This window comes from Aedes albopictus, chromosome 3, assembly GCF_035046485.1.
Source record: "Aedes albopictus strain Foshan chromosome 3, AalbF5, whole genome shotgun sequence".
Classification (NCBI taxonomy): Eukaryota; Metazoa; Arthropoda; class Insecta; order Diptera; family Culicidae; genus Aedes; species Aedes albopictus.
The window spans coordinates 359,262,583-359,278,916 of NC_085138.1; the positions used below are offsets into that span (position 1 = coordinate 359,262,583).

The 16,334-nt window shown below is 37.0% G+C and overlaps 1 protein-coding gene across 2 annotated transcripts in view; it reads left to right on the plus strand.

Annotated features, from left to right (window-relative positions):
• LOC109428914 (protein groucho) overlaps positions 1-16,334 on the plus strand; it is a 140,510-nt gene that overhangs the window by 96,598 nt on the left and 27,578 nt on the right. The gene's annotated exons all lie outside the window — the stretch shown is intronic.

A 16,334-nucleotide genomic window follows, 5' to 3' on the forward strand; every position in this document is an offset into this window, starting at 1 on the left:
CAGAATTCCGGCGACGTAAAAGTTTAGAATAGACATTCTATAGAATTTAGACATTCTATTGTCTATAGAAATAGACATTCTATTTTAGAATAGACAATTAAGAATAGACATATTCATTTAACTATTCAAAACCATAACGTTTTGCTATTTACACCGCTTAGTGAAAACTTACTGCAAATAGAAATGTTCGTGCAAAATTCGGGACACAAACATGTTGTTTACATGTTGCATCCACAGATTTCTAACGGGGTCTGACAGGATTTACGGAAACTTGGTGTTTTTTTTTTTTTTGCTTTCAGTCACAGTTTCAAAATACAGACAAATACAGATTTTCTAAAATCCTGATACAGATTTTTGGAAAAATCATCTGGCATCCCTGGTTGGGAGGGACCATATAGCCACAGCTATGGGTATTCTGCCTGACATTGCTAAGGATGACGGGATCGATTCCCGGTCGGTCCTGGTACGTTACGTAGAGGAAATTTTCTTAAATTCCTTGGACAAATAGCATTTTTGTGCCTGCTACACGATATACACATGCAAAATGGTTATTGGTAGAGCAAGCTCTCAGTTTATAAGTGGGGAAGTGTTCATCGAACACTACTAATAAGCTGAGAAGCAGGCTTTGTCCCAGTTGGGACGCTACGTCAAGAGGAAGATAAAACAATTGAAGAACTAAGTACGTTACAGCCTAATGTACTGCCCAAAAACATTTAAGTAATTCTTGCAATAAAATAATTGCATGGATCGAGCTCACCAATCCATAACCCTCTAATACCCAAATTTTTGATTTTGATAGAAACATCATTTTTCGTCATCTAAAGACGATTTAAACATGTGATTCTTTTTAATTCGCAAAAAAATTGTTATTATTTTTTGTTTTTGATTTTTATAATTTTTATTTTGGGACATCCCTACACTTTTTTATTTTTCCTGAAAGCCTATTTGGAATACCGATTTTTTAAGACGAAAACATTTTGAAATTTGATAATTATCATTGAAATGTTTTTATTTTTATTTTTTATGGAAAATTCAAGAAATATAATTTTAGAGTATATTCAACTCGTCTTAACTCGTTTACTATAATAGAATGATTGAAAAAGAAATAAAATATGTCAATTGTTGCGATTCAATACAAACAATAACATATGAAAGGTACTAAAACATGAATTCCACTGGTTTTTACAAAAAAAATGTGAATATGCTTTAAAAAACAAAGAAAACCTTTATAGTCTTGTAGAACCGTCATAAAACCGAATACTTTCTAGTTTGTTTTATGGTGCTTCTAAGAACCTCTTCTAGTCTATTCGACCCAAAAATTTTGCTTGGGTACGGCCCATATAAATTTATAAAATTGACGAAAGTATACGTTGAGGGGGGAGGTGTGATCTGAAATGCCCCAAAATATGGCTTCATAGTTTATGGACAGTGCCTTGAAAATCTAAACAACTCTCTTACATTTGGAGGAAGCTCAAGAACCCTCTTTACTTAGAAGGAATCCTTGCAGGAACGTTCAACGAATGGAGAAAAGCTCAGAGGAATTCCGGGAAGGCTATCCAGAGTAGGCTATACCCAACAATAAAAATCGATGTTCCAAAAGTCAAACTGTTCAACCCTATGAAAAAAATGTATATTTGAAGCATTTTCTTAAAAAAATCATTTAGAAGTTCCGCCAAAACAATTTTTGAAAAATGACCATTTTTTTATAAATATTAAAAAAAAAATTTCGTAATATTTTTTCAACTTCTAATTTTTTTTCAATAGTTTTGTGTTTTCCTATGGATCCCTAGGCATTCTTGAAGGGCATTGCCTTTGAAATATTGTGTTAATATTGACAGCAGAACTTTTTTTTTACAAAGTTTTGCAAATATTTCAAATGTTGTCCTTTTACTAAAAGCGTCTAGGCAAGACATTTCAAATCTTTTTTTTTTTTTGAGAAATGAATACGCCTGTGAAAAGTTCTATCATATAAAATTTTAATGTAAAAAATAAAATAAGTTGATTGATTGATTGATTTGTCTTTATTCAAGAGACTTTCAGCCCTTGGCTGGTTCGTCTCTTTATAATAAAAAAAAGTACACTTTTTTTCAGAAAATTGTTGATGAAAAATGCTCAGAAAATAGTCTTTGTCAGCACAAAAACGGCTCTGCCATCGATATAAACGCAATATTTTAAAAACCAATCACCATCAAAAATGTCTAGAGGTCCATAGAAAAATACAAAAATATTGAAAAAATCGAAAATTAAAAAAAAATTACGAAAAAAACATTTTTTCGGGAATTTTTATGAAAAAAGGTATATTTTTCAAATATCACCCTAGCGATATTTTTTTAGAAAGTCGAAATGTTCTACAAAAATGCTTCAAATATGCATATATTTCATTTAAGAGTTGAGCACCTTGACTTTTCAAACATCGTGTTTTTTTTTTGGAACAGTTTAGTCCAGAGGCTTTCCTGGGAAACAATTCTAATTAGAATTATTGAAAAAATAGCTAAAAGAATTCTTTTTGTATATTTTCTGGAAGAATAAATGGAGAACACTCTGTAGCAATATTTCAATCAATCCCGACAGTCCTGTTGTAGTATTCCTGGAAAAGAAACGCTAGAAGGAGTTAAGGAATTCTTAGGAGTAATTTCTGAAGTGGTTTCTTACAAAAAACTGAATAAGAAATCTTAGTATGTAGTAATATTTTTTTTATTTTTGAATGATTTTCTTTAGGGACTTCTTAGTAGTTATTTTTACCTTCGGATTGGATCTTCATTTAAAAAGTTGGGAAACATGGAAAGCAAAAATATCTGAGAAAATAAAAAAAAATAATAGAAGAATTGTTGAAATGTTAGAAATAATATAACTTAATTTTCCGAGTACGCAACGAAAATTTATTAAAGTTTTGTAATTCCTTTTGGATTTCCACTAGGCATTCTACTAAAATTTCCATGAGAAATTTCAACATTAAGTGATCCATGAATGCAGGAATTTAGACAAACTTTTTTCAAGAACTCAACGCTTGTGTCCTCAACGCTTCAACGCTTTCCAGGAAATCTTGGTTTCTGGAACTCGCTTGCGCCTATTTCTGTCTAGGAACCAGTCAATAGTCGGCCGAAAAAATGGTAATTTCTCAGAAATTTGTTCTAGAAATCACGAAAAATCAATAAAAAGTTTCTTAGCACCACATGAAAAAGGATGGATGGTAGATAATTTAGCGATACTAATTATTGTTTTCATTAATGTTTTTGTCACAGGTACCGTGCGTTTTGTGTATGTAGAGAAAAACAGTTCCGGCGAGGCTCGGCCATGCAATACGGTGTGCCACAGACCGCTTCTTTCGTTTCGTCGTTCTCCGGTGGATATTATGATGGATATTTATTGGTGAGCTCGTTCCATATTGAGCATGAGCGTGTGCTTCGTAGTTACTACTCACTGATTCACCGGAGCAATCAAAATTTCACAGAGAACCAGGCTCAATGTGCACAATTTTAGTAAGGTCTTTGCCGGCGCTGGCCACGTCCTTACGACCATCGAGGAAAGGAAAGAATGTTAGTAATACAACTACTGTCTTCCATCCGCACTCCGCCGTAGATGGTACGGTTATGGAGATCAACCATCTCTATATCTCCACGATTGTCCTAGGATGGAATTTTATGGAATTTTGGAGTCACCTTTGTTTGGTGGTGTGTTCTCGTTCCATATTATTAAATAAACTCCAAACAATGAAATATTGCCAAAGTGACATGATAGTCAGTCATTGAGAACCATAAGAAGAGCTGTATTTGTAGTGATCCAGACAAAATTGAATAATCACTGAAAACAAAACTTCGCATTAGCTTATCAAGTTTTCGTTGTGACTGCGCTGAAAAAATATCCATTCCTGCAATCATCGAACAGATTGTCCAACTCGGATTACTTGAAGTGGTCAAGTTAAAACTCTAATCCATTCAAATGGTTATTTATCCAATGAGTAAAAGTTGTTCTGTCCATGGAAAATGCTCACATTCCCAAGTGAATCAACTTATGGATATGAATCTCACAATTCTGCAGAGATTATCTCAATCTACATACATATTTCTAAACCGCATTTTAAAATCCAACCGATCCACTCGGAACGATAGGTTCGATAGGTTCTAACCTATGTTATGCATCAAGCATCAATCTCGATACCGACGACGCAACACCAGCAGCAGTAGAGTCTCAAACACAATAGCAATGCCAACCTTCTTGCTGATGACACTGCAGTATGTTTCTCCACTCCATTCAACGAATATCTCCTATCTATCAACAAGCATCATCTTCTACAGTAGAGAGCCGACGACGACGACGACGAGGTCTAGGTTTGACATGTTCAAGTGTTAGGGCATGATGCATCATCCAACAAACAGAACCCTGCCGTTTGCAAACCGCAACATCAATGAGGACCCCCACTGGCCTGGCCTCGGGTCGGCTGGAGGAAGTGGGTTTCAAGTTTGATAAGATCCTCGCCCGCACACACCTTGGCCACCCATTCGTCGTCCTCTTGGTCGTTGTCATATGTGTCTGAAAAACCACACGACTTTTGTTGTTGCAACACACTCGTCGTCCGCCTCGTCCGACCTCCATTGCGAACACGAGAGGGCGCTTTCCAACCAAAACATTTATTATGTATGTGCATAGGAGAAGCGAGAGAGTATGGTATGGCATGGCACAGTTCAGGTTCACCCGGGTCGAAGGTTGGGGAAGCGAGCTCTGCTGTTTCATCAACTGCTTCCCGTCGGCAAACTTCCGCCTCCATCCGACAGTAGACACACAGGAGGACCACTTGCCACAATCCCCAGAGACCACACCAACAGCAGCAACAACAGCAGCCACAGCAATCTTCTCTCCGGTCTGCCCTAGCAGCCGGAGCAGCATTTTGTGCACACATAAAGTGGTTTTCGGTATTTTCCTTGCCTCCTCCTTGTCCCCGGAAAAGCCACAAGCCCACACAGCTGCTGCTGCTGCTACTGCCGTTAGTCTACCACCATGGCTGCTGGCTGCTGTTGGAAAATATAAAATAGTTGAATCATTGGTTTCACTGGTCTGAGTAACTATGTAGAACACCACAATTCTGCGGTTTCCTCGGCCGCATCATATAGGATACAAAATACACCACGAGACCATTGCTGTGGCTAGAACTACTACCAGCAGTTTCACCACCTTCGAGCTCCGTACCACCTCGGTCCGAACCCATCTTCCGACGGAGCGACGACTATCAACAGGACACATGGAATTCTCGCACAAAACTCTGTCCTTCTGAACTCTCTAGGCTGAGTCGGCAGTCGGGTATCAAATGACTCATCTCATTTGCCAACGCTCCCCGTCCGAACTCGGTGCCCGTCTCTCGAAGTGAAGCAGCACACAATGGCTTCATCTCGTAGCAGTCCTTCTCCGGCATCTTCTCCGGTCGTCGGTGTGGATATAGATGGTATGCATACACACACGAACGCACAGACATTCCGGACCCGAAGTTGATGATATCAGAAAGTTACACTCTGAAGAGCCACTACTCCTACTAGAGTAGTGCTCGCTGCTCTTACAAGCTGAAGCAGTACCGGCATAGGTCTGCACTCGAAATGGATTATCCAGTTCTAGCAAACGGATAGTTGCTATTGCTAGCTAGAGAATGTAGGTAGAAGGGGAGATGTCACCTGATGCGACTTTTGAACTATTCACTGTCGGTTCGGTACTGTGCCCGGGTTCATCGAGTTTATCCGTTTTGCTTGATAATACCTATGAGGGGCAGAGCTGCGATCCAGAGGAAGTTTAAATTGCATTTTTTTTAAGAAATTGATTAGTACAGCTTGCATACTTTAGGGCGTTCACATAGAGACGATTTTTGGAGATGTTAGTACTGGATGAAATGGAGCCTTCTAGAGTGAACAAGAGCTGTCCATGATGTTTTTTTGTTATTTACACTGACCTTTTTAACACATATTTTAGGGGTGATTACATATACAAAGAATCGGGCGTAAGAAACACTAAAGAATTCGAACAAGTTGCGACAGATTATAAATATGTTCAGCAAATTCCGAATATTTTTTTAAGAAATTCTGAAACAATCTCTGTAGATGTTCTTGAAAGAGTACTTGAAGGAATTAAAAAAACCGCGGAGAAATCCCTGAAGCAACGAATAGATAAAATTTGAAATGAACCTTTGGGGAAATCCTCTAACGAATTCTGATTTTTTTTTAATTTTTGAAGGAATCTTTGGAGACATTCTTGATAGAATCCTTGGATAAAATCAAGAAGAAATCCTTGGGGGTACTTCTGATGGAACCCCTTTAGAAGCTCCTTATAGTGTAGTATCTGTGGATGTGTTCCGGAATAACTGTTGATGGAGTTTTGTAGGAATCCTAAAATAATTTTCCGAAAAAAATATGGAGCAACTCCTGAAGGACGAGTTCTTGGATGAATTCCTGAAAAAAAAACTCCTTAACCTTCCTTTTGCATCCCGTTGGGAACAGCTTGCTGACCCAGTGTACGGTTTGGTTCAAAAATGACCCTAATGCCGAAAGAGGGTTAAGGGAATTCTTAGATGAGTTCTTGAAGGAATAATTGAATAAATATTAAAACACTCCGTGAAAGAATTCTTAAAATAATCCTTGAAGCTAGTTCTTAATAAAATCTGCAAAAATTCTTGGAGCAACCCTAAGAGGAACTCCGAAACGAATCTTTGGAGGAGTTTTCTGGGGCATCGTTGAAGGTATTTCCGAAGTAAAAATTGGAAGAATTATTTGGAAAAAATCTTGTAAAATTCCTGAAACAGACCAATAAGGAGTTCCCTACAGAATCCTTGAAGAAATCCCCGACACAATGAACAAAACTGCGAAGGAACTGTTTAAGTAACGACTAGATGAACTCTGATATGAACCTTGGAGGAATCCTCAAAAGAATTCTGAATATTTTTTTTTGAAAAATTCTTGAAGGAATCTTTAGAGAAATTCTTGATCGAATCCTTGGATAAAATCATGAAGAAATCATTGGGGGTACTTCTGATGAAACCCTTCTGGGAGCTCCTTATAGTATCGTTGAAAGTGATTCCGGAATAAATTTTTGAAGGATCTATCTAAACTTCTTTTCTGAAAAATGTGGGGAGCAATTACTGAAGGAAGCATCCTTCGATGAGCCCCTGTTGAAACCTCAAAAGGGAATTCGCGGAACAGTTCCTGAAAAAATATTTGAAGGATTTATGAAAACAATCTGTGGAAGAACTCTTAACAGCATCCTTGGAGCTTCTTCTTAGAAACATCTTTGCAGGAATTCCTGGAGCAACCTTAGGTTGCATTCTGAAATATGTAAATCATTGTGGAAGTTCTCTAAGGAATCATTGGAAGGAAGGTATTTCTGATGTAAAACTTTGAAGAATTCAAGTAATTCTTAAAGAAATTTCTTAAACAGACCCTTAAGGAATTCCCGATAAAAGAGATTCTCAAAACAATACCTAATAAATTTTTGAAGAAACTTTCAGAAAGTTTCTGAAATAATGTTTGAAGAATCCCTTAGTAAATTTGTGAAGCAATTTCTGAAGGAATTCTTGAAGGAGTTGCTGGAACATACTTGGAAAAATTCATGAAGGAATCTTTGCAGATTTGCAGGAGAAATTTTTGAAGTACTTCTTGAAAATAAATAAAAAATTTTGAACATTGAAAAAAAAACATTCAGAAATCCCTGAAGAAATCCTTGGAGAATTTTCTTGAGTTATCCCAGTAGGAATTCTTGCGAGATTCCTTGAAGAAATTTCTGAAAGGAAACTTGATGGAATTACTACTGTAATCATTGAAGGAATTTTTAAAGGAATACTTGGAATAATAATTCTAAAAATCTTTGGAAGTGTTCCTTACGGAATCCCTGCAGAAATTGATGGAGCAATCCTTGGTGGATTCGCTCAAGGAACCCTTGGAAATTATCCTTTAGGGATTTATCGAGGGAATACATGGAGTAATGCCTGAAGGAAATACTCCATGTTTAAAAATTCCTGGACCAACCCTACAAGAAATTCCGAAATAAATCCTTGGAGAAGTTGATGGTATTTCTGAAGTAAAAGTTGGAAGAATTATTGAAGAATTTTTTAGAGAAAATCTTGAAACAGACGTTTAAGGAATTTCCGATAAAATCCTTGAAGGTGTTTAATAAAATCCTTTGAAAGAATTTTCGAAGAGTTATTGGATGAATCATTCAATGAATTTCTGTAAGGATCCCTTGGTGAAGCAATTTCTGAAGGAATTCTTGGAGGAATTCCCGAAAAATTCTCGAAGGAATCTTTGGTGAAATGCCTGAAGTACTTCTTGAAAAAATATCTGGAAAAACCTTAAAACATTCCTGAAGGAAGTCTTGGAGGAATTTCTGTAGTAATCTCTGGAGAAATTCTTGCGAGAACCCTTGGAGGAATTTCTTAAGGGAAACATGTAGGAAATACTGCTGTAATCATTGATGGAACGTTGAAAGGAATACTTGGAATGATTCTTCAAGAAATCTTTGTAAGTGTTCCTTGCACTTCCCTTCCCTGCAGAAATTGATGAAGCAATCCTTGGTGAAATCGCTCAAGAAATCCTTGGAATTAATCTATAGGGATTTCCTGAGGAAATATATGGAGTAATGCCTGAAGGAATTTTTGAAAGAACTCTTGAAGGAAATCTCGGTGGAGTTCCTACAGGAATCCGTGGAAGAATTCCTATCGAATTCCGTAGAAAAATGCATGAGGGAATGCTTGGAGGAGTTTATGAAAAAGTTCTTTTCAAATTTGCTGAAGCAATCATTGGAAGTATTTTTAATTTGGAGAAATTTCTAAAGAATTTTTTGGCGGAAAAGCCTGGAAGAATTCATAAGAAAATTTTAGAAGGAACCCATGAAAAGGTTTCTGGAGGGTTAGTTCCTGACGGAATCATTGGAGGGATTACTATAGTAATCCTCGAAGAAATTCCTAAAGAAATCATTGACTAATTTAAATTTTTGAAGGAATCCTTAAGGTGTCATGATGCATCACTGAGCTTTTAAACGAATCATTGACTTTTTGATTTTCAATGATTATTTGCCTCGTGTTTTTGAAGTGATGAAAAACTGATAATTTTGCAGTAACGCAGCCGAAAAAGTATCATCACAATCACTGCGAGTGAGCATATAGGATGATACTTTTTCATACGAATATTCGCTTTCTTGGCTGATAATTATCACTTTGAAATTTCGAGCCTCATATTCAACTGGCTACCGATGCTGATGATGCCGTAAAAAGCCTGAAAGTTACTAAACAAGCCAATGAATGCCTGAAAGTTACTGAACGAGGAATGCCTGAAGGAATCCAGGGAGGAGTTTCCGCAGTAGTCCCAGGAGGAATTCCTGAGAGAATACTTCGATGAGCTTCTGGTGCAAAACTTGAAGGAATTACTGCAATCCCTGATGGAATTTTCAATCGAGTTCTTGGAATAATTCTTCAAAAAAACTTAATGGGTTGCTTAAGCAATCCTTAGAAATCTTTGAGGAGATTTTTTTTAAATAATTCCCGAAGAAAATCTCGATGGAGTTCCTACGGGAAACCATGGAAGAGTTCCTGAAGGATTCCGTGGAAGAATTCCAGAAGAAATGCTTGGAGGAGTTTTTGAAGAAAATCGTTTAAAAAAATGCTGAAGCAATCGTTAGAGGCCTTTCTTATTTGGTGGAATTTCCAAAGAAATTTTTGAAGGAATTGCTGGAAGCATACATGAGAAAATCGTAGAAGGAATCCTTTGAGAATTTCCTGAAGCTTTCCTGAAGGCAGTTCCTAAAGGAATCATTGGAGAGATTACTGAAACAATCCTCGAATGAATTCCTTACGAAATTTTTGACAATTTTTTAAAAGATTCAATAAGGAAATTTCTGTACAAATCTTTGAAGAATTATTGAAAGAGTATCAGGAGAAATTTTCGTAGGAATCCTTGGAGAAATTTTTGAATGATTTTTGGAGGATTTGCTGAAAGAGTCCTTGTAGTAATTTCTGTAAGAATACTTGGAAAAATTCCCTAAGGATCTCGGAGATTAATTCCTGATGAAATTCATGCATCAATTATTTACTGTTGGATTTTTTGTAAGAATCCGGTAGTGCATTTCTAGACCAAAACACGCCATTTTTAACGATCTTCGAGGCATTTTTCCTGATTCTTTTCCTGGAGCTCCTACAGGCTATCCTGCAGTTTTTTTTTCCTCCCCTGTTGGGGAAATTAAGCCACTGCGTCCAATAAGCTGAACTTTTGTGGCATGTCCCGTTTTGATATTGCAGTTATTGTAGCAGAAACTGCTCAAAGAATTTCCCCAAGATTCTTCCTAGAATTTCTTTATACATTCCTGTAAGAATTTCTCCAGTTACACCTCGAGTTTCTCCAGGAACACTACACGTTACTTAGCTTCTTTCAGAATTTCTTTAAAGGTTTCTTTCAAGAATTTCTTAAGTTCAGAAGCAAGCTGAATGTGTTGGAGATAACAACAGAGAATGAAAAAACGAAGAAACATAATCCTTTATGTATGGGGTTTTGCAACTGGGAACTTGATAGAAAAGTCAAACGGTTTTCTCAGTCTTTGAAACAAGATTAATTTTTATCTACATTCCCGACGTTTCGGCCTGGGAATTTGCCCTCTTTCAAGGGTCGTAGTATCTACCGTCTATTGTTTGCTCTTCTAGGAGGCTTTTTATGTATATATGTTGTTATTAATTTTTTTCAACTTTATGTAATACACTGTGCACTGGTAACGACTGTTTTGCAATATTTTTCGATTAAAAATATAAACAAATTGCAATAATTTTACACCAATTATGTGTTAGTTTAAAAGTGAAGCCTCGTAGCCGTGCGGTTAAGGTCACCAAGCTTCTAATCGCACTATGCTGTGGGGTGAGGGTTCGATTCCCGCTCCGGGCGATGAAACTTTTCGTGACAATAGTTTCTTCTCCGTATCCACTGGTGCATGCTCCGTGTGTCCCTTGTCTAGTGTTAAGTTTCATTCAGTCTGTGCAGCCTTTGGCTGAAGGCGGTGTCCGCGTCCTTTTAAAAGACTTGGAATCCGGAAAAGACTTGAAGGAAAAATATAAAATGGTAGGCATCTTTTAAAATAAAAGCTAGAACAACCAAAAACAAAATGTCTTTCATCTTTTTCTACTTCTTTGTGGCTCTACGTTCCCACTGGAACTTGGCCTGTCTCTCTTCAAATTAGTGTTCTTTTAGCACTTCATTAACACAGTCATTAATTGAAGGGCTTCCTTTGCCCGCCATTGTATGAATTTGCATATTGTGAGGCATGTACAATGATACACTATGCCCAGGGAAGTCGAGAAAAGTTCCTGACTGGAACGGGCATCGAATTCGCCGTCTCCGGATTGGCGATCCGAAGCCTTATCCACAAGGCTAACTGCCCGAGCAAAGTCTAACAACAAAATGATAGCAAATCAAAAACACGATTTGTAATCAACATCAACTTGATATCACATTTTGATATCAGTTTGTCTTCATTAAATTTGATTTCATATTTTGATATCGTTTTGCTGTCTCTTTTAATTAGTATAAATATATAGTTTTGAAGTTATTTCAAATCTCTTAGACAACCTTGTGTAATAAATCAAATGATATAGCACTAGTGCAAACGTCTTATTACATTAAAGTTTTCATATTACCCGAAAATACTATTCATTTGACGATTTTTTTCCTTTTTCTCGCGCTGATAACAAAACCTGTTATTAATTTGCTATCAGTGATAGCAAGAACTGTTTTCAACTTGTTGTTACATGAACATTTTTCTGCTCTCATTTTTGATGTTTTATCCGTTAAAACAACCAAAACGACAACAACTTCAGTTATCATAATTTGCATTATCACAACATCAAAATTAGTTTTCAGTTTGCTGTCAGACTTCACTCGGGTGGAGACCCCAAAAAACAAAATTTACAAAACTTAAACACGCTGTTCAACGCTTTTAGAAGATCTATTGAAGATTCCTATAATCATTTATACAGTGCGAGAAATAAGTATAAAGACAGAGCCGTTTTCCATACAAAATAATCATGTTTAGGGATCAAAATCTCTTTTTCTAGCGATTCGATTGTTTTGGAATTTTGTCTGCAACATTAAAATAACTAGAATTTTGACTAGAAATAGAAATCATCATCCATGAAAACGTTTATATCGACTTTTCAGATTCAAATAAATATAACGACACTGATTTCCATATAAAAATGTGTCTTTATATTTATTTGAATCTGAAAAGTCGATATAAACGTTTTTATGGGTGATGACTCATATTTCTAGCCAAAATTCTAGTTATTTTGAGGTGGCAGACAAAATTCCAAAACAATCGAATCGCTAGAAAAAGAGATTTTGATCAATAAACATGATTATCTTGTATGGAAAACGGCTCTGTCTTTATACTTATTTCTCGCACTGTAGCGAGTTCCTGTTGAAATCACGATGAAAGTCTAATTAGATTTGGAGATGTTTTGACTACGCTTGTAAAGCTTAATTGATTTCATTTTGGTTTTATTGTGGTTCTGAAAACCCCATTACAACTATTTCACTTAAAAATGTGACTTGAATCGCTCTTGGAGATTTCTTTCACTGCTGCAAAATAGAAATAAACACTTTTGTTTTGTGATATTCATCTTAAGATCCATATAGAATGTTTCTGACAAGTTCATTAGCTTTTAATTACTCTTTTTGTAACTCTTTTTAAATTTTGTAACATTCAAAAATTTTGGTAATTTTTTAAGTATTATTGTTGAGATCTTGGTTTAAATTCTGTGATAATAGCAACTCCGATTGCAATAGTTTTGACAATAACAATAGAATGAAAATGTTCATCCTTGAAGTATCTTGCCCTACCATTGCATAATGTGTTTTAGTTCTTGGTTTAGGTAAATCGACAATGGCTGAGTGACTTGCTGACACCATAGTCACACTGCTCTCTAGTTAGCTCTAGCATTTTTTTACCTTACAGTCATCATAAAGAGAAGTTGTAACCTGAAGCGTGTAAATACAAGACCCCAGAGTCAGGTCAGCTGCGTGCTGGTCAACATAACTCCATCCTCCCGGTTAGGTTGCTACCGTACCTTGTTGTAGTAGCTGCTCCAAGTCCTATTCTACCGGCAAATGCAATTACAACTTTTGACACGGATTTAATTACAGCCATGTATTCTAAGCCGAAGCTGGAGATGGACGGTTGCTGCTGGTTGATTAGCTGTCAGCAGCTAGCAACGCCACCGGAATGTGTACCACATGGGGCGCGACCCAGTAGGTATTGGGTCTGGACTGGAAGAGGGCAGCTGCTTCGTTGGGGTCAGAATCATTTGCAACAGTGGCCTGACGAACAGTAGTTAAGGGTTGCACTGCGAAAAAAAAAAATATCACGTCATTTCAGTTTAATTCAATCATGTCGAAGATACGCTTCGTCTTTCTGGCATTCATCCTACATTGAGACTGAGAACTTTCTCTACCAAATGATCATTTTTGCATTCGTATATAGTATACGAAGATATTTCACCGCATAATTTGATGTCCGATTTGTTTTGAGGAGGTCCTCAAAACCGTCGTTGATGCTAATTGATTTTCTTTTGGTTTTATCAAAGCACTCCTACTAAAATAAATACCAAAAAAAAACTGCCGGTTCGGGATTCGAACCCGATCGCTCTCAGCATTGTATTTCTAGCGTTAACAGCCTCGGCTAAACAGGCGTTTACAATTTAAATTTAAAATTGTTGAAAAACTCAATGAATAGGTCATCACTCAGTTTCAATATGTTTTTGCTGTGTGTTTGAATGTCCAGTGCTCTACGGTATTGAACTCATAAACTTTTGTTTTGGGAAATTTCCACTTCTTTCAGCCACCGCTAGGTGAAACAATCACCTTTTTTATGCGCCCCTCCAATCCAACTCATGTTTGGGGAGCTAGTTTTCAATGTTTCAGTAGTGTATGCTGCATCGGAAGAGTCATGTGAGAGAGCCCCGTAGCCACCGGTCGCCGGCCGCCTCCGGATGCAATGTGTACCTCAGCTACAACTACAACATGCTGCGCTACCAAACGAACAAACCAACCGGCAATTGGTGCGGCTGGGCAAAGGGAATGGATAGCGGATGTAGTCTGAGTCTGTGTAAGCGCTTGTACCACAAATGTGTTACAAGCTTTGCACTTCGATAGTTGGGGGTTGTTTGGTTCCGGTGGAGATTCCAGGGACCACAGACCGGGGGTGCAGCGGGGTGGTTGTTCAAAAAGTTGTAGGTTGGCAAAAGAACATGCTCATGATGCTGCTGCTGATGTTGCTATTGTTGACTGCATGTAGTACAGTGCAGTGAGGATGAGGAAAAAGAGAGAGAGCGACTCTGGAGTGGAAACACAGGATGGAATTCCAACAGAGTATTGTCAATATTGACATCGGAGCTCTTAGTTTTAACTTCCCACATTTCTCAAAGTCCAACAATTATAATCGATTACATTTCACCTCAAGTTCGATAACTCCTCATCCATGGTTTCTCTGTATTTACTACCAGACAAAATTGTGATCTTCAACCAAAATTTAACCGTGTAACAGTAAAAGTTAATCTCCATTGTCATGAGATGTGGTGGGATCATACAATATCTACCATAAGAATCATTGCACATGGCTAATTGACTACAGTTTCTCCATGCGATGCTATGCGTGTTTTTAGGGCTATACATTCTATTCTCTCTATAAAAACAAAGTCGAATGACCTCCAGAATTTTGAATATTCTCATAACAGGCATTATTCACTGATTTACTGAAGATTGATGAAATTAACATCAATGTGCTGTTTTTTGTAGAACTTGGTGAGCTCGTTTCATATTTTATACTCAATATGTTTGTCTATGTTTACTGAACATCATTCAACAATACGTTTTAAAGCTCAAAAATTTCACTGCCTCATCATAACTGCAATCAATAGTTCATCTTTAAACTACAATCCTTATTCATTCCGTTGCCGGCCGATTCCGTTTCGTATTCAGTCACGCTATTCAATTCACCTATCGCAAGCTACCTAGATACAGGGGATGGCCACAATGTTTGGGATAGGCAACTTTTTTTTCTCTCACAAAAAAGTTCAGCATGCTATAACTTTTCATAGAGCGCATCAAAAAATCTCAAATTTTGACTGTTTGTCAACCTATTATATGTGCATCATTGGTACAAATTTGGGCTTGATTGATTATTATTTCGCAAAGTTAGAACCGTTCGGGTAAAACACCTTTTTTTAGACAACGCATTTTTGAGCTGTCATATCTCGGAAACCAGTAAACCAAATTGAATGAAATTTTGAACGTACACTAACAATATGTAAATGCTTCACAAACTATTAAAACATACATACTTTTTAAACGTTGAAAAAAGTTATCATGGATTGACACTTTTTAGACTTTTCTCGAAAAAAATGTAATTTTTTTTACATTAATGTGAATAAATTTTAGTGTTGATATCCAAAGATTTTCCACTTCTGTTCTCAGATTATCTCTAATCAGATATATTAGAGCCTATTTAGATTGAAGGAAAAACACATTTAATAATTTTTGTGTGGTATTGTTAATTTGACTTATTTTCCTCTATATGGGTAAAAATTTCAACCCGATATAACTTAATTCGCCGTAAGAAAATATTACATTTTATAACGTCGTATTGAGTATCAATATATTGTTGATAAACGTTAAAAAATTTATTCAATTTGGTTCACTGGTTTCCGAGTTATGACAGCTCAAAAATGAGTTGTCTAAAAAATAGTGTTTTACGCGAACGGTTCTAACTTCGCGAAAAATTAATCAATCGAGCCCAAATTTGTACCAATGATGCACACATAATAGATTGACAAACAGTCAAAATTTGAGATTTTTTGATGCACTCTTTGAAAAGTTACAGCATGTTGAATTTTTTTGTGGGAGAAAAAAAGTTGCCTATCCCAAACATTTTGGCCATCCCCTGTATGTACCTCTGTGGTTTACCTGTACCAGTAGTCTTCGAGAATGGCTGCCACCGTGCCAAAGTTCCCATTTTCACACGCCATTTATCAAATTACATTCAGAGCGTGACCTGCAGTTCTAGTAGTTGGGAACGAACGGGTCCTTCGTAGAGTACCACACCTGTGTGTAGAGAGAGCGTAGGAAACGACGACGTTCGACGAAAAAATTCAAACACTTTTCGGAAATCCTACCGCAGTAGTGGACCAGAACACCACCGACTGCCATACCACGGATCTATCGAACTGATGTCCAAACGACGACGCCGAATGGACGTCGACGGCAAAACGTTGGCTGCTGGGAATGGCGCAAATAGTTCAAGCATTCCTTGCACTCGAGCTCCCAATAGAAAAA